This window comes from Odocoileus virginianus, chromosome 8, assembly GCF_023699985.2.
Source record: "Odocoileus virginianus isolate 20LAN1187 ecotype Illinois chromosome 8, Ovbor_1.2, whole genome shotgun sequence".
Taxonomy (NCBI): Eukaryota; Metazoa; Chordata; class Mammalia; order Artiodactyla; family Cervidae; genus Odocoileus; species Odocoileus virginianus.
The window spans coordinates 28,819,635-28,844,789 of NC_069681.1; the positions used below are offsets into that span (position 1 = coordinate 28,819,635).

The following is a 25,155-nucleotide window of genomic DNA, read 5'->3' on the forward strand; positions in this document are numbered from 1 at the left end:
GGGTGGTGGTTGGTTTTAGTGTAGGTATGGAGGCTTTTGGATGGTCTCTTATTCCTTAATGTTCCATGTAGTCAGGAGTTTTCTGGTTTTCTCAGGTTTTGGGCTTAAGTCTCCTGCCTCTGGATTTCAGTTTTATTCTTCCAATAGTCTCAAGACTTCTCCAACTATACAGCACTGATAATAAAACTTCTAGGTTAATGGTGAAAAGATTCTCCACCGTGAGAGACAACCAGAGAGATTCACAGAGTTACATGAAGAATAGGAGAGGGAGGAAGGAGATAGAGGTGAGCAGGAGGAGAAAAAGGAGACTCAAGAGGAGAGAGACAGATCTACCCAGTTATCTGTTCCCAAAGTGTTCTCTGTAGCCCAGACACCCACAAAGATTCACAGAATTGAACTGGGAAGAGAAGGGGAAAGGAGGCAATAGAGGTGCTCTGAGGTAGAAATCAGAGAGTCAAAAGTGGGAGAGTAATCACCACACTCCTGAATAGAAATGGGAACTGAATATTGGATTCTTAAATGTCCAAAATTTATATCACATACTGAAATACAAAGATTAAAAATCTAGTGTAGAGGTTAGACTCTTTGAAATACAATATTTAAAAACAAAAACACACAAAAAATTTAGAAATGTATATGAAGTTTGGTTTAAAAATAGGGTTTCTCTTTTTTTTTGGCAAGGTTATAGTGAAATGAAAATGAAAATTAAGAAATAATTGAGGAGTATTAGAGGACTTTAAAAGGAAATAGAAGAGAAAAACAAGAAAAAGAAAAAAAATTTTTTTCCCTAATTAAAAAAATCATAAAAATATATGAAAATGAAAGTTGAGGAGTAATGGGGGAGTAATAGGGAATTGTAAAAGAAAATAAAAGAGAAAAAATAAAAAATTTAAAAAAAGGAAAAAAAAATTTTTTTTTAAATTAAAAAAAAAATACATATATATCTAGGAATTTCTCTGGAGTTGTTGCGGTCAGTGTAGGTTCAGTTCAATTTCAGATAGCTCCTCTTTCCAGCTTACACTTCTCGATATCTACAGGCCCCTTCCGGTGTAGTCGGTGTTACCTTCAGGGATTTTAATCTGTTGCACCGGTCCTTTCTGAAGCGGTTCCCTTTGTTTATTTTGGCTTCTCTTCAGTGTCTAATTTCCGCCCTGACACAGGCGGGCGGAGGTGATCTCTTATTTAGGTTCGCTAGTTCAGTTCAGTCCTGCTACGGGGAGGGCGGGGCGCTGCAGACAGATACCGCTCTGTGTGGGTAGCACTCACCGTGTTCCGGCCACACTGGGTTTGCCCCGCTCACGGGTGTCAGTGTTTCCCCGTCTACACTGCTCAGGCTCCCGGCTGCTCTGTATGGAGCGGGCCCTGCGTTGAGTGCAGTTCCAGTTTTTGGGTACTCCACAAAAGCGCGGATTCGGTTGCTCCTGCGTTTTGTGCCTTTCCTGGCCTGAGCGGCCCAGGCAGCCAGAGGCTTGGGCGCAATCTCCCGGGTGCAGTACGCCTTATCCCTCCGCGGCGAGCGGCCCAGGCAGCCAGAGGCTTGGGCGCAATCTCCCCGGGTACGGCACGCTTTTTCCCTCCGCAGCCCCAGCGCGCGCCGCCAGTCGGGTCTCAGGAAGTCTTTAGATAGGAACCCGGAGGCCTGTTTGCAGTGTGGGAGGGGGTGGCTTCTCAGGGGCTGAGTTTGCCCTTTTCCCCTCCCCCCCTGCCTCCTACCTCCAGCGGGGACGGGCCGGCTCTTCTCTGGAGTTTCTCAGTCCCTTTGTTTTGCGAACCGCCGGCAGTGTGTTCGGGCCGGTTAATTTTGTCCCTTGCTATCCCACAGTTTAAAAAAGCTCCCTCCGATTGCTCTCAGGGTCTTCGGGCCGGTCCTCACCCTAAGCAATGCCACCCGCTCCTCTCCGTTCCACCCCGCTTGTTGCTGGTGGGTGCGGTCGTCTGAGGTACTTTTCTGCTGGGAGTTGCTTTTAGGCACGTAATCTGTGGGCCTTGTTTAATATTTCCTCCCAGTTAGATTGCTGAAAACTTCCCCCAGTCCCGCCAGTGCGAGGGTTTCCTGGTGATTGGAAACTTCCTCTATTAAGATTCCCTTCCCGGGACGGGTCTCTGTCCGTAGCTCTTTTGACTCCCTTTTTATCGTTTATATTTTGTCCTACCTCCCTTCGAAGACAATGGGCTGCTTTTCTGGGCGCCTGATGTCCTCTGCTAGTGATCAGAAGTTGTTTTGTGAAATATGCTCAGCGTTCAAATGTTCTTTCGATGAATTTGTAGGAGAGAAAGTGGTCTCCCCGTCCTGTTCCTCCGCAGTCTTGGCTCCTCCCTGATCCATAGATTCTTAAAATAAAGCATTAGGGAGGATTAGTTTTCTTTAAAAAAAAAAAAAAGAGCTAATGTGGGTGCGTGCTAAGTCGCTTCAGTCATGCCGGACTGTTTGCGACCCTGTGAACTGTAGCCCACCAAATTCCTCTGTCCATGGGCTTCTCCAAGAGTACTGGAGTGGATTGCCACGCCTTCCTCCAGGGGATGTCCCCGCCCCCGGATTGAACCTGCATCTCTTCCATCCCCCGCTTTGGCAGACAGACTCCTTACCGCTCATGCTACCTGGGAAGCCCCAACTATTGTAATACTGAGAAGAAACACAATATATGTTTCCCTTCCTTTTCTTTTCTTGAATTTATATATTCTTCTCTTCTTAATGCAAATGCTACTTTTATTATTCCATTTTTCTTGCAGAGGTTACTTGCTATATATATATTATCTTCCAACCTAAGTTCAAACTGGTTCCATGAAACAGTTCCTGTCTCGTATTTGACATATCCTTCTGCTGCACAGAGTACCAACCATATGGAAGGCGTTCAATAATTGATTCTTTTTTTTTTTTTTTGCTTATTGAAAGGAGAAAAGAAAGACAAAATGACCAAAAGCAAGTGCCTTACAGGTGATACTAAGTAGGAACACACTGTACGTCAGACCAATTGGACGCTTCTTATTGCTGCTGTCTCAAATTGTCACAATCTTAGTGGCTGCAGAAACGCAACCCACTGTCTTACAGTGCTGGAGGAAGACGTCCCAGTGAGCTAAACTCAAGGTGTCCGCAGAGCTGTGCTCCTTCGGGAGGCTGAAACAGAAAAATCAGTCTTTTTCATTCTTTGCTTTTTCCAGCTTCGCAGGCTGTCTACACCCCTTCGTGCACGGCCCCTTCTCATCCGTCTGACCTCTGCTTCTCTGCTCACGTCTCTCACTTTCATCTCCTGCCTCTCCCCTCCAAGGGCCTCTGTGATGATGTCGGGACCACCTACGTAGTGCAGGGTTACTTCCTCATCTCAAGACCCTTTACTTAATCACATCTGCAAAGTCCCTTTCACCTGGAAGGTACCACGCCCCCAGGTTCTGTGGATGAGGACATCCTTGCAGGAGCATCCTTCTTTCTGCCACAGCAGTGATGATGAGCGCTGGGGAGGGGCAGGGAGAAGACTATTTTTATTAAACGGTGCTCCTCTAGAGATGTGTGTAGTCCCTTACAGTCTGGGAACATTTGCTTCGTAAGCAGTCCTGGCAATTTTCAAGAGAAACAATTGGAAGCATTTCCAAGGTGTCTCCGCCATTCCCTTGCTGAGCGTATCTGAAGTGACAGCCACACCGACTTCGTCTGAGTTTGAGAATTTATCAGCATGCTGGCGCTCTCCTTGTCTCTTCTAGCCAAGTAATTTGTACCATTCAAAGTGGAGCTATTGTTAAGGAAATGATTTAAAGATGATTCAGATGTTGATGGTATTTAGCACCTACCGAAGGGATTTGTCGAATTTTCTTTGCAATGTCGCATGGAAATATGTAAAAGCTCTCTTTTCAAAGGACCATAAAGACGGCCCCGGACATAACGATGGTTTGACTTGGGATTCTTCGACTTTCCTATAGTGTGAAAGCCATATGCATGCAGTAAGAACCGTACTTCAAATTTTGAACTTTGATTTTCTCTCCAGCTGAAGGTACGCAGTTTAAGGCTCTTGGTGATGCTGGGGAGAGGTGGCAAGGCACAAGATCACAGGGGCAAACAACTGATGCACTAACCACCATCCTGGATCCCGATGACCCTGCGGCTTTTTACTTTCAATGCAGTGTTCAATGGGCTTCCCAGGTGGCTTGGTGGTAAAGAATCCACCTGCCAATGCGGGAGATCCAGGAGATGTGGGTGTGGTCGTTGGGTCAGGAAGATCTCCTGGAGAAGGAAATGACAACCCACTCCAGTATTCTTGCGTGGGAAATTTTATGGACAGAGGAGCTGGGTATTCTGTAGTCCAAGGAGTCACAAAAGAGTGGGACTTGGTTAAGAGACTGAGCGCACACACACTGTTCAATACTTTACACAAGATACTCAGCACTTTGTTATAAAATAGCCATTGTCTTAGCTGATTTTGCCTAACTATAGGCTAATGTAAATGTTTCGAGCATGTCTAAGGTAGACTGGGCTTAGCTATGACGTTTGTGAGGTTAGGTATATTCAATGCATTTTTGACTTAAGACATTTTCAACTAACAATGAATTTATCTGGATGTAACCCCATCATAAGTGAAGGAAGATCTGTATATAAAAATGCCCCATGTGATTATGGCTGTAGAATCCAACTTTGCAGATGTTATTTTTGCCCTTGTAATTATTCACACTGCACGGTCAGTTTGACAGACACTAGATCTTTCAGAATTCCAGGGGGAAGGCCAGATAAGGATTTTCTCACTACGAAAAGCAACCATCAGATGGTACTAACCTAGTCTGCACCAGGGGACATGAAAGCAAACAGAATGATATTCTTTGCACAGGGTCCTTTAGATGAAGGGAGAGCAAAGTGATGAGCTGCACTCTGATTCTGAAGGGTCCCCAGGAGAAATTCCAGTGACTTTGTGGTCAATAACCATCCCTACTGGTATTCATCTGAAAAGATGTGTAAGCAGGTCCTTACCACCCTGAGGGTATCCAAGACAGTAATGAGCCTGGAGTTCTGTACTGTAATGTAGAAATTGCTTCTCTGCATCGTGCTGGCTGGACTGAGGTTAGTATGAAGGTGGGAGCTTCATCTCACGGCTGAATCTAACAGCCTGACTGGCTACCCAAATAGGTTACCACAATATCTTGTGGCTCTGTCTTTGGCTGCAGAAAGTGTGAATAATGGGATTCTATTTTCAAAAGCATCCGGCTTCAGTTATTTCCATGTGTGGTTAATCTCTGGCAGTGATATCTATGCTGATGAGTAATTTCCCAAATTTCAAATCCCTTCATAGAAGGATATTTCTCAACTGGAACACCAGGAAGCAGGACTTAAGTTAGACTTAAGGGCTGACTGATGGGAAGGTTTATTAAATACTGAAACCCAGGAGATGGCAAAGTCTTTATTGAAGGTCTTTAATAACGGTTTAGGTGTTGTCTTGCCTGAAGGCAGAGAGGATATTTATAATGTGCTGAATTTGCATATTATGGATTTCAGGAGAGCTTTGAGAGAAAGTCCTTAAGATACTCTTTGAGGAAAATAGGAAATGTTGAAAATATTGAAATTTTGAAAATTGAAAATATTGAAACTCTGTGTGCCTTCTCTTTCAATAGCTGGTCATAATTTAGAGATGAGCTACTCCACAACTCTTGTAGCTTAAAGAAATTGTGAGGGAAAAAAAATCCATTTCAGACCTTTCTATGAACTTTTGGGTTATGAAGTATTAAATCCACAGCTGAGAAATAGAGAAATTCATAAATTTCTCAAGGTCTCCACTCTATAGTAAGTCTTGGTTATGAAGTTCATCCTAGCTTAATGTTAAACCGGGGAATCCCAGGCTGATAAACATTTTCTTAATCTGTACAGAGATTTGAACTTCTGGCTTGTGGAAAAGTTGAAGTCTGCACAAGAAGAATACAGTTTCAAGCTGTTCCTCCATAGCAGAAAGGGTGTGCATGACTAGGTAGGAATGTCAGGCCAACAGCAAGAAGCAAGGTGATTTTTTTTTTTAATTGGAGGAAAATTGCTTTGCAATGTTATGTTAGTTTTTGCTGTACAACAACATGAATCAGTTATCAGTTCAGTTCAGTTCAGTTACTCAGTCATGTCTGACTCTTTGCAACCCCATGGACTGCAGCATGCCAGGCCTCCCTGTCCATCACCATCTCCTGGAGTTTGCTCAAATTCATGTCCATCAAGTCGGTGATGCCATCCAACCATCTCATCCTCTGTCGTCCCCTTCTCCTTCTGCCTTCAGTCTTTCCCAGCATCAAAGTCTTATCCACTGAGTTAGTTCTTCACATCAGGTGGCCAAAGTATTGGAGTTTCAGCTTCAGCATTGGACTTTCCAAAGAATATTCAGCACTGATTTCCTTTAGGATTGATTGGTTTGATCTTGGTGCAGTCTAAGGGACTCTAAAGAGTCTTCTCCAACACCACAGTTCAAAACGATCAATTCTTCGGTGCTCAACTTTCTTCATGATCCACTTCTCACATCCATACATGACTACTGGAAAAACCATAGCGTTGACTAGATGGACCTTTGTTGCAAAGTAATATCTCTGCTTTTTAGTATGCTGTCTGGATTGGTCATAGCTTTTCTTCCAAAGAGCAAGCAACTTTTAATTTCATGGCTGCAGTCACCATCTGCAGTGATTTTGGAGCCCAAGAAAATAAAGTCTATCACAGTTTCCACTGTTTTCCCATCTATTTGTCGTGAAGTGATAGGACTGGATGCCATGATCTTAGTTTTTTGAATGTTGAGTTTTAAGTGTTGAATGTTGAGTTTTAAATGAATTATCTATCTATATCTGTATCTATCCCCTCCCTCTTGATTGAGGGGCTTCCCTGGTGATCCAGTGACTGAGACTCTGTGCTCCCAATGTGGGGGTCCCAGGTTCTACCCCGTGTTCTATCAGGGAACTAGAACCCTCATGCCACAACAAAGATCGAAGATCCCGTGTGCGGCAACTAAGACAAAGAAATACATAAAAATAAACAGGTTTTAAAAAGAAGAAGCATGGGGATTGAACTTTAACTATGTTGGCTTATTAAGTATTATCCCAGAAGAAGGGAACAGACTCTCCCAAAGGAAAGGGTACCCATCGCTGACTATCTCCCTGTAACCGGAAGATTGCTTGGGCCTGGGGGCTTCCTTCCTTCCACGCCTCTCTGGGCCTTTCCTTTATTTGCACTAGTGGAATTGCTGCTTATCTTCAGGGACTTCACCCGCCAGGTCAGCAGAGATCCTTGGACTTGTGTGTGCCTTCTTCTCGAGTAGAGCCCATGCTTCAAGTCACGGGCCAGCTCCCCTTCTTGTTAATGACGGGAGTCAAACCAAAGAAACCACAGTGATGCTTGTGAATTGCACAAAGCTGAGAGTGGCTTCTACAGTGGACGGCTGTGTCAGGGGGCTCTCAGATGTGTAAATAGGTAAAAATATACAGCAGAAATAGAAAGAAAAGGATAATGGCATTAAGTGTAATGTCTTATGATTCAACTTTTAAACATTGGGTAAGTAATACAGAAGTTACAGCTTATCCTGGGAGTGTAAAGCCTTAAGCATCAGAGAAGGAAATGGGTCTTATCTAATAAGGGCCTCCCCTCAAAAGAAGCTGATGAATTTCTCAGTGATGGGCAATAGTAGGTGATCACTGAACATTTGCTCAAAGAGTAAAGATCAAGTATAAACCATAAGTTTCCTAAGGCTCTTCAGCATTCTTTTTTTTTTTTTTCCTCTCCAGTGATACCTCACTGAATTTAACCAGTGAGTTTCTCAGTTGGCTTGGTCTTCCTTGAACCGACTGTGCTTTTGTCTGCTTCCATCTTAGAGACACACAGTTGGCACATGGCATTAGCTCTCTTTCTCCTTACTTCCCTGGTTATTAAATAAAGTGCCAGCCCAGCTCAGTCTTTCCCATAGCTTTACCCCAGAAGACACTTTTTCCCCAAGGAAAATTTCCAGGTGTAATTATACTACAATCTGATTATTCATGGTTTTCTTTAATATGCATACAATTCTGTATTCACTTTAAACATGTGTGTGTGTGCTCAGTTGCTCAGTTGTGTCCAGTGCTGTGACCCCATGGACTGTAGCCCAACAGGCTTCTCTGTCCGTGGCATTTTCCAAGGAAGAATACTGGAGTGGGTTACCATTCCCTTCTCCTGGGAATCTTCCCATCCAAAGAATCAAAGCTGTATCTCGTATATTTCCTGCATTGGCAGGAGGATTCTTTACCACTGAGCCACCTGGGAAGCTCCACTTTAAAGATAGATGATGCTAATAATTGCATTTAGTTTCTGAATTGTATCGGTCTTCTATACTTGTTGATTGCAGCTTTGCATTGACTTCCTATGGTACGCTCAATTTTGTGAGGACTGCAATGCCAAATAGTTACATTGTGAGGAATATAAAATTAGCAGTATAATTAATGTCAACCATTTAATTTCCTCAAATTTTATTAATTCATACATTATTAATAAATTAAGTTCTGTGAAGTACCACAGTATTGGGGAGAGGAGAGAAAAGGGTTCTAAATCAAATCCTGTGTTTAATCCAATATTCTGACACTTGATAGTCTGACCTAGTTTCTAGGAAAGTAGCCTCCAGTGGAAGCCATCTTTGCAAACAACAAAACTTGCCACAAATGTGCTAATTATAAAGGCATGTGTTGGTTTGTACAAATAATAGATGGTAATCATTGTAGCCTTGGTTTGTAGACTGTTACTGGTGGGCTCATAAATAAACAGAGTGCATTTATACATGAGCTCTGTCCTGCAGGCTCAGAGTCTGTATCGCTCAGTCAACAACATTTAGACATGAATAAATATTGACAACAGGAAAGGATTGTCTAGATATTTTCTAGGTTACTTCTGGGAATCTACGATGATCTGGGAACTGGGGCTGCTTTTGAAAAAACATCACTTGAAATATGAGGAAGAAAATCATGACTATGTACACAGACGCCTGTGTAAAAAGCAAAGAAGAAAGTGGAGAAAGATGAGAAGTGGTTTAGCAGCACATAAAAGTTGGATGAGGAAGGTCCCCTGGAGGAGGAAATGGTAACCCACTTCAGTATTCTTGCTTGGGAAATCTCGTGGACAGAGGAGCCTGGTGGGCTACAGTCCATGGGGTCGCCAAAGAGTTGGACACAACTGAGCAACTAACCCACAACAACAGCAAAACCCAAAGATCCTCTGGATGGATCATGGTAGATCTCGGAGTCCAGACTATCCCACAGCTTTAAGGCTCCCGTCTCAACTGAATTTGGGTGGCTAGGTTTGTGTCAAACCCTCCAGGACTTACTAAGAGGGAAGATTTGTGCTAGTCACTCCGGGTATAGAGATAAAGGGGTGACTGTCGAGGATACAGCTAGCGATGGCCAGTTCAGCCCTCATCACAGGTGCTACAAGACTCATGAGCACAGAGGAGTCTAAAGTGAGGGGTGGAGTGTCCACCCCAACCTATGGAGCTCGCGGGGAGGGGCCAGCAGGGAAGACGGTGAGGGATGGGGAAGGGGAATGAGAGGAGCAAAGGCATGAAGCAGGTGATGTCAGAGGAGGGGTGCCCCCGGCGGGGCAAGAGCCCACAGAACAGCCCGGCTGGGAGCAGAAGCATGGACGTGCGGGGATCTGCACGGCGTATATGAATGGTGACAGGGGCAGAATCAGGGCCGCGTGACAACCTGTGACTATGTCAGATGGCAGAGTTGGGGGGGCGCGCGGGGAAGGAGGCAGTGGAACTAATACTGCTAATTAGCTGGCCTGCAAGAGGGAGCGGCTCTGTGGGTTACCCAGCTGGGAGACACAGCCCACAACGCTCCTACCCACCATCCACGGAGATGTAAGCTCAGCACAGAAACCACACACATCATCTGTTTGCGTGTTCATTTGCAGCAAAGTAGGGGTTTATCCGCAGGGCGCCAAGCAACGGCCTGGGAGTCATGTCTCAGGTTCACCGCCTCTGGGGCTCTTGGTTTTCATTTGTATACAGTTTTTAAAGGTTACTTTCCACATACAGTTATTACAAAATATGGGCTTGTATTATCCATGTTGTATTGTACACTATGCCGTTGAGCCCATCTTATACCTGGTAGTTTGGACCTCCCCTCCCCACTCCTATGTCGAACCCCCACCCCCACCACAGCCGTTAATTCTCTGTATCTGTGAGTCTGATTCTTTTATGCTGTGTTACATAGTTTGCATTTTTTGGAGTCCATATATAAATAATATCACACTGTGTCTTTCTCTGTCTTATTTCGCTTAGCACAATGCCCTCTAGTTCCATCTACATTGCTGCAAATGGCAAAATTCCATTCTTTTTTATGAATAGCATTTCATTATATATCTGGCTGGGATTGAGCTGGTAAGGAATCCACCTGCAATGCATGAGACCCCCAGTTCAATTCCTGGGTCAGGAAGATCGCCTGGAGAAGGGATAGGCTACCCACTCCAGTGTTCTTGGGCTTTCCTGGTGGCTCAGCTGCTAAAGATTCTGCCTGCGATGTAGGAGACCTGGGTTCAATCCCTAGGTTGGGAGGATCCCCTGGAGAAGGGGATATACATCATCTCCAGAGCTGTCTTTGCATGCTGACTTAGTGTCTGACACACAGACCTCCAAAAGGAATTCTCAGTGAAGCAAAAAGGAGGAGAGCGTTTCCGTAAAGAGGCAGAGGCTTAGCCAGTGTCAGATGCTCTCAGAGCTTCCGATAAAGAGAGCACGCGCAAAGCATCCCGGGGGTTACACAGCAGAGGCTTGGCGAGTGGCGTGCCTGTGTTAAAGCGTGTCAGTAGCCTGGATAGCTTGAGGAAGACAAACTGGAGGCAAGTCATTTAGGAGTCTTCTCTGTCAAAGGCTGGGGAATGCTGGGGTGTCGGAAGAGCATATGATCAGGAGAAGGGGTTCTGATGTTTGAAAGTGAGAGCAAGGCTTATGAAGAGCTTAAAGATCTCTGCAAAGATACAGGGATATTGATGGAAACCATCCAGCAGGCGTTTTAAGGTGGAGCTGGGTTCCTGGGGGCCTGGGCTGGGAGCCCCTGCCTCACACAGATGGGGATGTCTGGTGGCTGGACTGGCCTTAACTCAGGCCCTTCTCTGAGGCTTCCTCGGAAACCAATCACAAAAGCCTGTGGCCCGAAGTCCTCTCCTTTCTCTCCCTTTGGTTGTGACGCAGGATGGGAGTCAATAATATTCATTTTTTCCCTTTTTCTTTGTCTGTACATAGACCTGGGTTTCCCAGGTGGTGCTAATGGTAAAGAACGTGTCTGACAATGCGAGAGGCATAACAGATGTGGATTTGATACTGGGCTGGGAAGATGCCCTGGAGAAGAGATAGGCTACCCACTCCAATGTTCTTGCCTGGAGAATCCCATGGACAGAGGAGCCTGGCAGGCTACAGTCCATGGGGTCACAAAGAATTAGACATGACAGAAGTGACTTAGCATGCACGCACACATACAACTAACATTTGAAAGACTTCATATTCTCTGTAGCATGGCTTTTCACCCATCATCCTTATTTGTCCTAAGATTTTTTGCCCCAACGTCTTTTGTGCTTTGTCTGAATTCAAGATGACTCGTTGAAACTGTTCCCTCTGGGCTTGTCTCCTGGACTAGTCTGGAGCCCTACCTAATAACCCAAGCTGCCTTGTGAGCTGCCATATTGGTTTATCAATTCTGTTTCTGGATGTGTTTCCTCCTTTAGACTTGTAGAATTATCTGATCACAGAGTCTAGAGGAACCTTGGTTGGTTGGGCAAAGATCTTGACCTCCTGCCCAAGTGCTCCAGGCTGGCCCTGACAAGTAGTTGAAAACTCCTGGTGATGAGAAGCACATGTCTTCAGATGGCAGCTCATCCTGTTTTCAGATGACTCTAGTCCCTAGAAAGTTCTTCCTTCTACTGGACTAAGATCAACCTGTCTATAATGTTCACAAGGTGGTTTGATTTCTGGAGCAAAGGGGAGAATTTAATCCCCCAATCTGACAACTATAAGTATTTGGAGACCGTGAGCATGTTACTGTAAATCTCTGCTTTCTTAGACTAAGCCTCAATGCCTACACATCAGGTTTTTCCAACTCTTCCTCAAATGTCAAGTTTCCTGCCTTTCACTGTCTTAGCTGTACTTCTCTTAAAGCCCTGGACACTGCTATAACTTCCTGAAAAGTGCGGACATTGGCCGTGGAACAAAGCCCTCCAGGGGGTGGTTGACCAACCACACCCAGAACTATCATCTCCATTTTCTGTAATTGGTGAAGATTGCTAGCAACTTCACTCATCAGGTGTCCTTTTCCCTGGAAGCTCCTCTCGCCAACCACAGCTTAGCCTTCTTTATTCTTACCCTGGTCTTGTCACAATTGATTCCTTCATTCAGTACAAATGTACTGACGTTCTCTAAGTATCCTGATGCGGAGTGCATGCCAAGTCACTTCAGTCGTGTCTGACTCTTTTGCAACCCCCATGGACTGTAGCCCGCCAGGCTCCTCTGTCCTTGGGGTTCTCCAGGCAAGAATGCTGGAGTGGGTTGCCGTGCCCTCCTCCAGGGGATCTTCCCGACTGACCCAGGGATTGAACCTGGGTCTACTTGCATTGCGGGCAGACTCTACAATCTGAGCCACCAGGGGCGCCTCAATACAAGGACAGAGCTGAGTAACTGTGCAGAGGCCACTTGGCTGAAAATATTGGCTCTGGTCCTAAAGGACAAGCGTTCTCACCCCCGGTCCAGAGAAATAGAGAGGAGTGAGGCGAAGAGGCCGTTCAGGGGAAAGCAGGCTGATGGAGGTGACTTGTGATCTTGGAGCCGGCTGTGTCGACACCTGGGGGAAGAACAGTTGGGGAAGGGTGAAAGAGCAAAGCCAAACAAACAGCTGAGAGGAGGGAAGTGAGAGGAGGTGGTCACGCCAGTGTGGTCGGGATGGGACGGTGAGGCAGGCGCAGGTTGTGAGTGGAGAACCGAGGCCCTTCGGGGGCTGGTCCCAGAAGCAGGAGGTCGGGGCTGGGCTGGAGGCTCTTGCAGTGGGGATCTGGGGCTCAGGCCAGGGGAGCAGCGTAGCAGAGGGGGAGACACGACCAGATTGTGGATCTTATTTAGAGTCGAGTCAGCATGGCTTTTCTGATGATCTGAGTGTGGGTGAGGGAGAGAAGAGTGGGTGATAAAACCATTAAAAAAAACAACAAACTGCCCCAGGAAATAACCTGAAACTGATAGAAAGGGTCAAGTGTAGTTCAAGGGATGCTTGCTCACATTTTTCCCTGTTGGCTTCACTTCTCCTGCCCTTCTTGGTATGGGTCTATAGTGTAATATGCATAATATATTATGTGTGTGTGTGTATAAATATACATAATATACATAAACTATTTCATTTGTGTCCTGAATCCCTGGAGCATAAGTTACTTTCGTATGGCTCTTTACTCCTAAATATATCACTATATTTTCTAAGACTAAGGACATTCTCATAAATCAAAGAACTAATCTAATTTTTCCTGGTGGGGCCCACTGTACCACGTACTTGCGAATCACTTGAGATGAAGGATGCATTGAGAAGTAGGAGGTACTCTTAGATGGCAGGAGGGAGCCGGCTGTTTAATTTTTTTTTAATTTTAATTTTATATTGGGGTATAACTAATTAGCAATATTGTGATAGTTTCAGGGGGACAGCAAAGGGACTTGATCATACACATAATGTATCCTTTCTCCCCCAAGCTCCCCTCCCATCCAGGCTGCCCCCTAACACGAGCAGACTTCCTTGTGCTGCACGGTAGGTCCTTGTTGGCTGTCCAACTTAAATATAGCCGTGTGTCCATGTCCATTTCAAACTCTCTAATTAGCCCTTTGGGGGTTTAACTTTTGATGTGTGAAATTTGAATCATCTATTCCCACACTCCAGAAAATGTAAAATAGTTAACTGGACAAGCGTTCTGGGATTGTGGGAAAAATCTAGACCGACCCAAGGATGTTTTAAGGGACTGAGATCTGAGATGGTTTACCAAACAGTTCATTATGTCAGATTTTCTTCGGATCCTTTCTTCAGTTTGCTGTGTGTCCTGACTTTCAGATTATTACATTGGATGATAATACACGTTACCTCAAGTGTACACACTTGAGAGGTAACGTGTATTATCATACTTTTGGTAGCTGTTGTGCACTTATTTTAGAAGAATTATGCAATCTAAGGGATCTTTCTATCTTTAAGATTCCTACTTTTTGAATAACGCACATCAATTAAAGCATTCTTAAAGGTGATAATAAGATCATTAAGTGATCAAAAATGTGAAATTATTTGAAAAATCTTTAAAGGAGAGAAGAAGATATGCCTTAAATATGTCACTCAGTGACACCTGATGACTAGGCACTCTGTCAGCCTCAGGGAATGCTTCGGTCTTATCTAAGGAGTACGTAACTAACCTCAAAATTAGAAGGCTTCCTGTTACTGTGTTCTACCAGACCATGCAGAACTTGGCTTCCTAAAACTTTCAGTTCAACAGCTGGGAAAAGTGAGGCAGGCTTGTTGAGTTGGTTAATCCATTTCAGAGGACATAAAAGAATTTTATCATTGATTATGGAGAATAAGGACCAGGGGTAAGATTCAATACATACACACTTACAACCAATTACTTGTAGGTTTTAATTTAATTTGGTTCATTGCTTGAAGCCAAACTTTGTCCCAAACTAACGGACAGATTCTCCACTTGTGAAACTTTTAATTACTTAGTTCTCTCGGAAGAGAATCAAGCTCATGTTTTGCCTCTCATCATAATCCTTGGATAAAGGCAGGCAGGATACTTTTGAGAGATGAAGCTTTTGAAGGAAAATGCATATATAATTGGTTGTGTGGTTTGGAAGAGGAGGAAAGAGATTTGAAATTGGTGGGCCTCATTTAAGGTTTAAAATGCGAGTTTTAATCAAGCACAGATCTTAAAGCATAAGGGTCACTGCCAGTGATTCGTTGTAAGGTAATTTAGACTGTATTTCAAGTGTGTTACATTATCTCTCAAGTTCCTCGCTTTAGCCAGATTTAATGTAACAATGCAGGGGAAAGTATCAATTGAAACATGATACATACTACAAAGATGTTCTTTTCTTTGTATAAAAATTGAAACGACATGCTGACCTATCCTGATTTTAATTGCCTGTTTTCCCACTGAAATAAATAGAATACTTTCATAAAGTAATTATTTTATATAATGAGTTATTATCTTCAGAGCAGAAACTGAGTCATCTTTTGTGAATCAACTAAGATACAATCATATCCTTTCACGAGTCCACAATGCCATACACAAAGGATGACCTATTCATAGTTAGTGTCATTTCAAGATTTATCTTCAAATAGTTGATTCATAAGGCTTAGGACATCATCTGGTAAATTGGTTTCATTTAATAAACGTGCATTGACTACTTGCATTTCCACATCCCATGCTTGATGAGGATGATGAGAGCTTTGCCTAAAGTGAATCCTGCAGGCCAGAGCAGAAGGTCTCAACTGGGGGTGATTGTTCAGGTTTGGGGGGCATTTGGCGCTGTCTGTAGACATTTTTTGATTGTCAGGACTAGGGTAAGTGTCTAGTGAGTAACAATCAGGGATACCGTGAAAGGTCTCATAATGGGCTGGACCATCTCCTACCACAAAGGATTAACAAGTACAAAATGAAAACAGTGCCAAGATTGAGAAATCTTGGTCTAGAAGAGGCAAAACATGAACAGTAACAACTCAGTCAGCACCAAGATGGAGCTATTGCTTTTAACATGCCTTCACAGCTTAGAGGAGGCAGCATTTGATCTTGGCAATGGTGGATTCGACCCCTGGGTCACCAAGATCCCCTGGAGAAGGAAATGGCTACCCACTCCAGTATTCTTGTCTGGAGAATTCCTTGGACAGAAAAGCCTGGTAGGCTGGAGTCCATGGGGTTGCAAAGAGTTGGTCACGACTGAGCCATTAACACATACATAGTGGGTACAGGTGTGGTTATAAGCGAGACTTCCTGAACAAAGTATCTTTTTAGTCTAGGCTTACATGCTTAGTAGAAACTCCCTTGACAGATGAGGAGAGCTGGGTCTTCTAGTGGAGGAAGCTTCACATGCAGTCACAAAATCAAGAGACTAGGGAGGTGATTAGATCATGAGAGCAAAGTCCTCATGAATGGGATTCATGCTGTCATAAAAGAGACCCAGAGAAGTCTCCCTGCGCACCGGTGTGCGAGGACACATGGAGAAGACAGGCATCCATGGACAAGGAAGCTGGTCCTCACCAGACACTGAGTCTGCCAGGACGTTGGTCCCAGACTTCCAGTCTCCAGAACTGTAGGCAGCTTGTTAACAAGCGTCTCAGCCCACGGTCTCCTGTGGTAGCAGCCTGGATAGACTAAGGCAGTTGGAATCCCCTTAGAAGGCCCTCTCACTAGTGACAGAGGTGTTGTGCTGAAGATGACAGACATCAGCTTGCTTAGAGCCCGCTGAGCTGAGCAGTGTAGAGGGCACTGGCCGTCTCCAAGAGGGCCGTTCTGAGGGAGGTGGGTGTGGGTGGGATGACAGTAGATAAGAAGGGTCTAGGGAGAGTGGAGATGTGAGCGGTGAGTGTGCTGCCCTTTATAGGGAGACGTGCCTGAAAATGGAGAGAGAGCTAGAGGGGAAGTAGCAATGCTTAAAGCTGGAATTGTGTGATGAGGTGGCCTAGTGTTTAAGGCGATGGACTCCTAATCCATTGTGCCATGCACGTGTGGGTTTGAATCCCATCCTCATCTGTTTGCTGAGTTCAGTTGCACATGAATTTGAGCAAACTCCAGGAGATGGTGGGGGACAGAGGAGCCTGGTGGGCTCCAGTCCATGGGGTGGCAAAGAAGTGGCATGACTTAACAACAACAAAGCTGGAATTGATGTGGGCAGGCTTACCTGCTGCATGCGCAAGGCCAGTGATGCTATCTCCTGTGATTTCTTTTCATAGTTGATGTTGCTATTTTTGAGATTATAATTGTTAATTAAACTGGATTGAACCATCTACCTCTGCTAGACATAACACGGAGAGCCTGAAAGGATGTAGGTTTGATTGAAAACATTCAACATTTCAGTTCCGATGCAACAAAAGGAACATTCCTTTTGGATTACATGAACCTCGGGTGGGAAAGCGGGTCATCCTCAGAGACAAGCATTTGAGAAGTATGGGTGCAGTTTGTTTTTCATAGAGGGACGTGAGGGGACAAAGACAAAAGCTGTGAATTGCGCAGCAGGAGGCAAGATGGAGGGGACTTTTTCTTAAAGGTTGTTGCTGGTTTTAACAACAGAGTGAACAGAATGAAAAGCAGGAACCCAGCCCAGAGAGGAACTTCCTGCTTGGCGGGTGGAAAGCTTTTAATTATAAATGTTTGGTTGGATGTAGGAATACTCTGATCAGAGTTTCTGCTGAAGCATCTTTATCTAAAATGAGAGAAATGGTTGCAGTGAGGGTCTTTCAATAGGAGCCACGCTCAACTGTCCAGAAGAATCTGATGGCTTTCTGTAATACAGTGATTTGTTACTCATCCTGTGATGTTATGCTTATTTTGTTCATTGCATTTCTGTTAATGTCCTTCCACTGACTTCCTAGATTCCAGCTACGAAGTACCATGTTCTCCTTTTCCCAGTAATGCCTCATACTTAACAGCAGCCAAGGAGGCACTGGGTATGTAACAAGCAGCGAGAAATGGTTTGAAATTGAGCTGAAACATACACACTGGAATCCAGAATAAAAAGAAGGGAGAAGTCATCCAGATATGATAAAATGAATGCACACATCTGGTATTTTTACTGGCTTAATTTAATTAAAAGCCTATAAAGCAAGCATCTATGGACTGTTTCAAATCTACTGTCATTAAATGCTTCCAGAACATCAGTGTTCATTTATTGGGTGCCTTTTAAATACTCTGAAGGAAATAAATCCAGGCTTTAGGAGTGGACTCCACAACAACAGATCTAAAGAGTAACTCTTGCCTTGTACACAATCTCTCCTTGGCTGGTTCATCTGTAACATGGGCAAAGCACAACCTGCTTCACAGGGATGATGCAAAATGTAAATCCAAGTGAACACCTGTGCTCTTTCTAGAAGGAGGAATCAGGTTGCTTATTTTGTAAAGTATTACATAAAACACTTTTCAGAGTGTTTACATCTTGATGTAGTAGAGTAGCAGTCCCCAACCTTTCTGGGCTCAGGGACCTACTTTGTGGAAGACAATTTTTCCATGGGCCAAGGAGTGGGAATGGTTTTGGGCTGATTCAAGTGCATCACCTTTATTCTGCCCATTTTATTTCTTTTATTATTACATCAGCTCCACCTCAGATCATCAGGCATTAGATCCTGGAAGCTGCAAAGTCCTGCTAAAAGGATTGTGGTAATTCATCACCCTCCTCAGTTAGAAAATAACTGTTTCCAAAAGTCACCTATGGTAATATGCTAAAGATGACTATTTAGATATATTGATATAGTAACTTTATTATATTTGGTTCTCTTTAGAATTAAATCAAACCATTTGAAATTATATTTTTAGGTCAAAAAGTTGAGTATTGGCATCTTCACCTGGTTCAAACAAACAGAGCTACCTTCATCTAAAAATACATTTCAAATTGTTACCTAAAAATAGAAATATTGGGTTTGTGTATATACTGCTGTGAGCCGTTGGCCTGAATAGACTGCTTTCAACATGGAGGTAGGTATTTTTCCTATTTCTTTGAAAGGCTTTACCGAAACAGTGTTAAATTATCGTGTAATCCCTCCATAAACTGGGAAGTGATGGCAAGACTTTTTTTTTTGAGTCAAAGTTAGATCAGATGAACGTATTTTAAAATACACAAGGCTACAGGCACTGTTTAGTAAAGCTCATCAAAACCTACAGTGAAGTTTGCTCGGAAGTTAGAAATGGCTTTTAGACTGCCTGTTTAGAAAAACCTCAAAAAAGCCTTATCTTAGGAGACACTGTCTCCTTTGAGAAGTACTATTATCTTTTCTTCATTAAGTAGAACAAATCAAGTTCCAAATGCCATATTGAAGTCACTGTGTTTTTGTTGTCTTTTTTATTACAAGAAGAAAAGGGTCCTAGTCCTTCTCTTTGCCTTTGAGTGTTTTATGGAGGAAGTCGGGCATTATTTTGTTTATAATTAAAGACCATGTACTAAAGCACAATTTGAATAAGCAACTTTAATTAATCAAGGAACAAACCCCACAACCTTCTACGCCCATGTTTCAGTCTCTTAGAATGAGAGAAAAGGGCTTTCTCCTTCCCTCCTCCTCTGAGGTTAGAAGCAGGTCAGGTCAGTAATTGGAGCTGGCTAGTCATCAGCTGGTTTGACCTGCTAGGCTAGAATTTTCTTTACTACGGTAAAGTGTAATCAGAAAACCAGATGTATCTCCATCCTGAGAGGGAAGCGTAATGAAAAGCAGGCAGTTCATTTATTTTTTCTCCAAGCCTTTCAGATCTTCATTCAGCCATTTGGGGCTTGACTTTGCAGTGGACTGGACTATAGTGGGAGGCTTCATTTTATTGCATCACAAGTCCGGAGATGGAAAAATTGAAATTCAAATGATTGTGATGTCTCAAATCTTCCGGTTCCCTCAAACGTTGATAGCTGCTATTATGTGCTTTTTGCCTGAAAACAAGTGAGCTTTCAAATAAGACTGTGAGGCTGCAGTGATATGCTTGGGTTGATAAGAGCATCTCCCGAGGTCCCTATAGATGATGTCTCAGTGATTGGGGATGGGGAACCTTACCCTTTTGAGTTTGAACAAGCATATTCAAAAGAACTCTTCTTTCCATGACAAACTACCTAATTTTATATTCGTCTCCATACAATGATTTATCCTAGTTTTATCCTAAAGTTTTCCATTCACTTCCCAGTGTCATTCCTCATTAAAATTCATTTATGTATCCTAGTTTTCATAAAAGAGGTCATCTAAGAGTTAATTTTTTAAATCAATTTTTCATAGACACTGTTGTATGTCATGCCATTGGAATGTTTTTTTCTTTTTTTTTTAATGTAAACAGGTTTGGACTATTTTCCAAACATTAGCTATTCAAAAGCTCTCCCTCAAAGAATGAGAAGACTATTTATTGGAAGCATAAATGAAGAAAGAAAAGACTTCAATTTATGAAGCCATTAGTCTTCAGGGAGACATTTTAAAGACTGCAATTAAGGAGAACGCCTCACCACAAACTGCTGGAGAGACTCTCCCTTCAACTTCTGAAGAGCTTCGTCACTCGGGGTGAAAGGGTCAGTCCCAGGTTTTACCTCTAAGTCATTTCCAACGAAGCTGGGTCAGAAAACCATCTGAAGAAATCAAGATGCCTAAGTAGTCTCCACATATGAGTCGAAACTGGAATTTGGCTTGGGATACAGAAGAGGAATCTGGGACTCTTTAGTTTCTGATTGTAATTTAGTGGAGGTGTTGAAGGAAGGAAGTGAAGCCTGGTGGAATTGGTTCTTTCATGTGGCTTGGATATGGTTTAAAGAATTGGTTGGGGGCGGGGAGGGAGAGGATAGAAGAGATGCAAGCAAGAGATCCGGAGAAGTAGCGGCCGAAGCATGTATCCTCCACGTGGTCTCACTCAGATATCGCAGATACTCAGTTATTGGAACACGGGAAGCGCAGTGGATGAATATGTTTGTAGATCAAGGAGATTCCACTGATGGCTTCCCTGGTCCCTCAGTGGTAAAGAATCTGCCTGCCAATGCAGGAGATGAGGGTTCGGTCCCTGAGTCGGGAAGATCCCCTGGAGAAGGAAATGGCAACCCACTCCAGTATTCTTGCTTGGAGAGTCCCATGGACAGAGGAGCCTGGCGGGCTAGTGTATGGGGTCACCAAGAATGGGACATGACTGAGCAACTAAACAACAACAAAGATACCCACTTAGTTATCAGAATACTGGAGCCGCAGCGCATGGGTATTACTTGTAAGATAGGAGGCTCTTTAACTCTCCGACTCAGTCTTTCTTCTGTATCAGGAGTGGACCTGGCACAAGACGTTGGAGGGGGTGGATAGGGCACCCCAACCTTTTTGTTCTGTTGAATATATATATATATTTGAAGTGTAGTTGACTTACAGTGTCATATTAGTTTCAGGCGTACAACAAAGGGATTCAGTTACACTATTTTTTCACATTCTTTTTCCGTGGTGGGCTATTACAGTGCATTGAATACAGTTCCCTGTGCTGCACAGTACGCGCTTGTGTACCTGGTCCATATATAGTGGAGTGTGGCTATTGAACGAATACCCTTTTTTGGCTTGTCAGAAGTACCTTAAGGAAATAAAGGCACAAGGAAATAGTAAAACAACAGTGAAAAAAGCCAAAACATTGAGATGAGCGCCCGAGCATGAGTCTCACTTTCCATCTGTCTTTTCTAGGCTCTTCCCCAGTGATGAGTCGTGGCTTTTCTTGGATTGGCTCTGGGAAGGATGATCATCACATGATGTGTGTCTCTGACCAGCTGAGCAACTGTGTCCTTCCTCACAGAGGGTCCTTCCTCTCCTCTCTCTCAACGTGAGCTGCTAAGGCTTCCTGCTTCTCTGCCTCTTTCTCATTCCATCAAAAAGATGCCCGTTGGGGGCACCATTCCATCCAGTGCCCGCTTCCTAAGACAACCGCTAAGACCTGAAACTGATTCCAGCTGATGCGATACAAGTCAGATCCCTGATTCAAATCCAACCCGAAAAGACTCAGAGAGGGCTTCTGAAGCTTCTGCCAAAAAAGGAGTGAAAACTGCACAGAAACCCCTTTGCCCTTGCAGTTCAGTCCTGCAGACGTCTGACTTGAGCCACTATAATGTCATTTTCACATAGAATTAAATGCTTTTACATACCGGTGGGGACACATCTCCCTTCTTAATGTTCTCTTTTATCCCATTAATGAAAGCCCATTTTTTACAAGCATATGAAAAGCATGAGTAAGTCATATAAAAAATTTTAAGCTAAAAATGAGTATTCCATTTAACATAAGTACCGCGTGCTAACTGATTGCGCCACTGGAACTTCTCCATTTAATATAGAACTGAGGCCTCAAAAGATGGCAGATGTATAATTGGATACTAAAAACGGAGAAAATACCCTCTGCCTCTTAGAGAAACACAAGCTGCTGAATCATGTTGGGTTAAACCTCAGCAGGTCTATCAGATTTGCCTGTTTAAAGATGTTTCAAGGGGACGTCCCTGGTGGGCCACGGGTAAAGAATTCTGCCAATGCAGGTATGCAGGTTTGATCCCTGGTTTGGGAAGTCCCCACGTGTCTCGGGGCAACTAAACCCATTTGCCACAACTACTGAGCCTGCATGCCCCAAGAAAGACCTAGGACAGCTGAAAGAAAATAACTAGAAAAGAAAATGTTTCATGTATCTTACAAATGAATATTCTTATCTTTACTACAAATACATGGTAATTTCAGTCTGAGTACACATAATATTCTCCTTAAGGATGCAAACTCATTTCTGTTTGTTCTTAATTCTGTATCAGTGTGTAGGTTTAAAACCAGTAGTATCTTTGGGAAATGATTATTAGAAACTGAAAAGATGACCAAGTAAGGTATAAACATCGAGGGAAAACCCACAATTCCATATTGTAATAGTATGTGACTGAATCTTAATTTCATGAGAATTAAAGCTTATGAAAAGATGTTTTAATATCTTATCTACAGGAAAAACTGACACAGTTCTTTGTCTTAATACTTATGTTTAGTAACTAAAAGAATAAACTTTTGAGCAAAGTACATAAATATAAAATTCTCCTTTTAAATCCTGTGTATGGAAGAGCAAAGACAAGTCACAGTCAAATTAAAGTACTATTTCCTTTTAGGGGAGTGGATTTGGAAGTTGCTTTTTCTAACTGGAAATGTAGAATTTTTTCCTTTCATTTGCCCTCTAGAATAGTACTGGGGAATTGTTTTGACTTTACTTATGAATCAACATAAATGCTGGTGACTCAGAAGAAATAGTGCATGTCTCATTAGCACTTGAATACAATTATTTTTAACTATAATCTTATACCTATAATTCCATATTATATAATTTAGTGTTCTTAAAATAGAAGGGGTATCATCACTGTCAAAAGAGAAGGTATACCCAAACTAAATGATAACTGGTTCCAATGTATGCAAAATAAGCATGGAAACCTAAAAGAAAATCATTATAAATAAATTGAAGAAGGCACTGTTGCCTATTTAAATAATAGTTTAGGAACTCTGAGGAAACAAACTGATCCTATTGAAGTTCTTCTCCTTAGAAAGTGAAGTGAAATCCACTCAGTCGTGTCCCACTCTCTGTGACCCCATGGACTATACAGTCCATGGAATTCTCCAGGCCAGAATACTGGAGTGGGTAGCCTTTCCCTTCTCTAGGGCATCTTCCCAACCCAGGGATGGAACCCAGGACTCCTGCATTGCAGGCAGATTCTTTACCAGCTGAGTCACAAGGCAAGCCCTCTCCTTAGAAAGAAGACACTACAGTTTTATTTACTTAGCTGTTGTATGTTTTATAGCTGTTAATACCTTGCTGAGTCAGGTGATGTAACATTTTTAATCATATTCCAACCAACCTCTGTCTCCATCCTCTCATCCCATCATCACCCACTCCTCAGGATGGTCTCTGAGGAACCCACAGGAGGGAGAATTTGGGAAGGGCTGACTCAGGTAACACTGAGGCTGCTCCCAGGGCTCTGATCTTGGGTTGGGTCTAGGGAACCCCGTGGAAGGGCAGGCTGGCTATTTGTTACTGAAGCAACAAGCTGATCAGTTCACTTTACCAACCTCAGTGTGTGATGTAGCTTAACAAATCACCAGTGGGAAAGCCTGTGTAAATATCGTTGACTGGGTTGTCACATGTTGGCACTTGGATTTACTGAAGCACAGACTTGGAAAGCATGACCTGGATTTGTCATAAATCTTGGGTTTATAGGAGTGGGTAAGGCCAATATTTTTAATCTATCTCTTTTTGGCTCAGAGCTACTACTCGGTTCAATACTGAATCCTATTTTAATGTTTCAAGGTGTCAACGTTTGGTTTTGCTGAGCAGGTAGGTATATGGAAATTATCCAAGGGAAGTGAGGATGCAAATGAATGAGCTGAAAATAGTCAATATATCATGTGTGTCTTTGTGGGTAGAATCTGAAGTTTTTCAAACAAAGCCTCAAAACTCATCCATGCAAATAAGTACTGTCCTTCAAATACCTTCCTTAAGATTTAGAATTTGTCTAATGATATTACTCATGTCTTCTCTGGGAATTGCTTTCAGAGTCAGTTTATGAGCTGAATAACAATCTATCTATTTCTTTGCAGATGGCACCTATTTCAACCAGAGTAGCATTCCATAGCTCCATTACTCACTCTCCTCACCACACTTGGCTCTGAATAGTCATTGTCTTTTTTTTTTTTTCTTTCTCCTTTCAGAAATAAAGTGTGAAAATTGTCCACCATTGACAATATTCCAAAAAAAAAAAAAAAAAAAAAGACTTAGGAAAAGATTGAGAAGAAATTCCAAACATGGAAATACTTCTGAGTGAAGACAGCATCACAGTCATGATCACAAGCCACCTACAGGCCAGGAGCAGGGGAACGGGTTCCCAAAACTCAGAGGGGAGAACTCCAGAGGGGTGAAGGGCCCCATTGTGATCTAAACCAGTGCCTAGGAACCTGGCATGGCCAGCCATCAGACCCCAGCTCAGAAGTGCAGAGTAAGCGACGCCAACATGGATGCCATGATTGGAGATGGCCCAGCCCCTCAACTGGTATGAACAAGACATGTGCTGGCAGAAACTATGGTTTGAGCTGCTAGTTCAGCCTGTAACACTACCTAATGCTTAAGTGCTGGGCTAGACCCACCTCCATGGAGCCCTCCAGAAGGCTGTCCTACAGGGAGACAGTCTCCAACTTTCCCTTCTGAATATTAGCTCTGTCTGAAGCATCCACAATGGAGGGGAGAGCATGGGGTTCTGTTACTGCTTAGTCACTGAATCATGTCTCCCTCTTTTGTGACCCCATGGACTGTAGCCTGCCAGGATCCTCTGTCTATGGGTGTTTCCAGGCAAGAATACTGGAGTGGGTAGCCATTCCCTTCTCCAGGAGATCTTACCCAACCAGAGACTGAACCCCCTTTTAATGTCTTATGAATTAAAAGCAGCCAGATTCTTTATCCCTGAGCCCCCAGAAAAGCCCCAGCATGGACTTATCTTAGTCATTAGA

The 25,155-nt window shown here is 43.4% G+C and overlaps 1 long non-coding RNA gene and 1 other non-coding gene across 2 annotated transcripts in view; both read left to right on the top strand.

Annotated features, from left to right (window-relative positions):
- Window positions 1–21,788, top strand: part of LOC110142773 (uncharacterized) — a 37,354-nt gene extending 15,566 nt beyond the window's left edge. Inside the window, exons 4-6 of the long non-coding RNA XR_002315407.2 lie at window positions 18,488–18,646; window positions 19,979–20,204; window positions 21,337–21,788. This is a non-coding gene — a long non-coding RNA (uncharacterized lncRNA). The remainder of the gene's footprint in view (window positions 1–18,487; window positions 18,647–19,978; window positions 20,205–21,336) is intronic.
- On the top strand, window positions 16,630–16,711 carry TRNAR-CCU (transfer RNA arginine (anticodon CCU)). Its single transcript has one exon. It is a non-coding gene; the product is annotated as a tRNA-Arg (tRNA).
- Window positions 21,789–25,155: the final 3,367 nt, after the last annotated feature.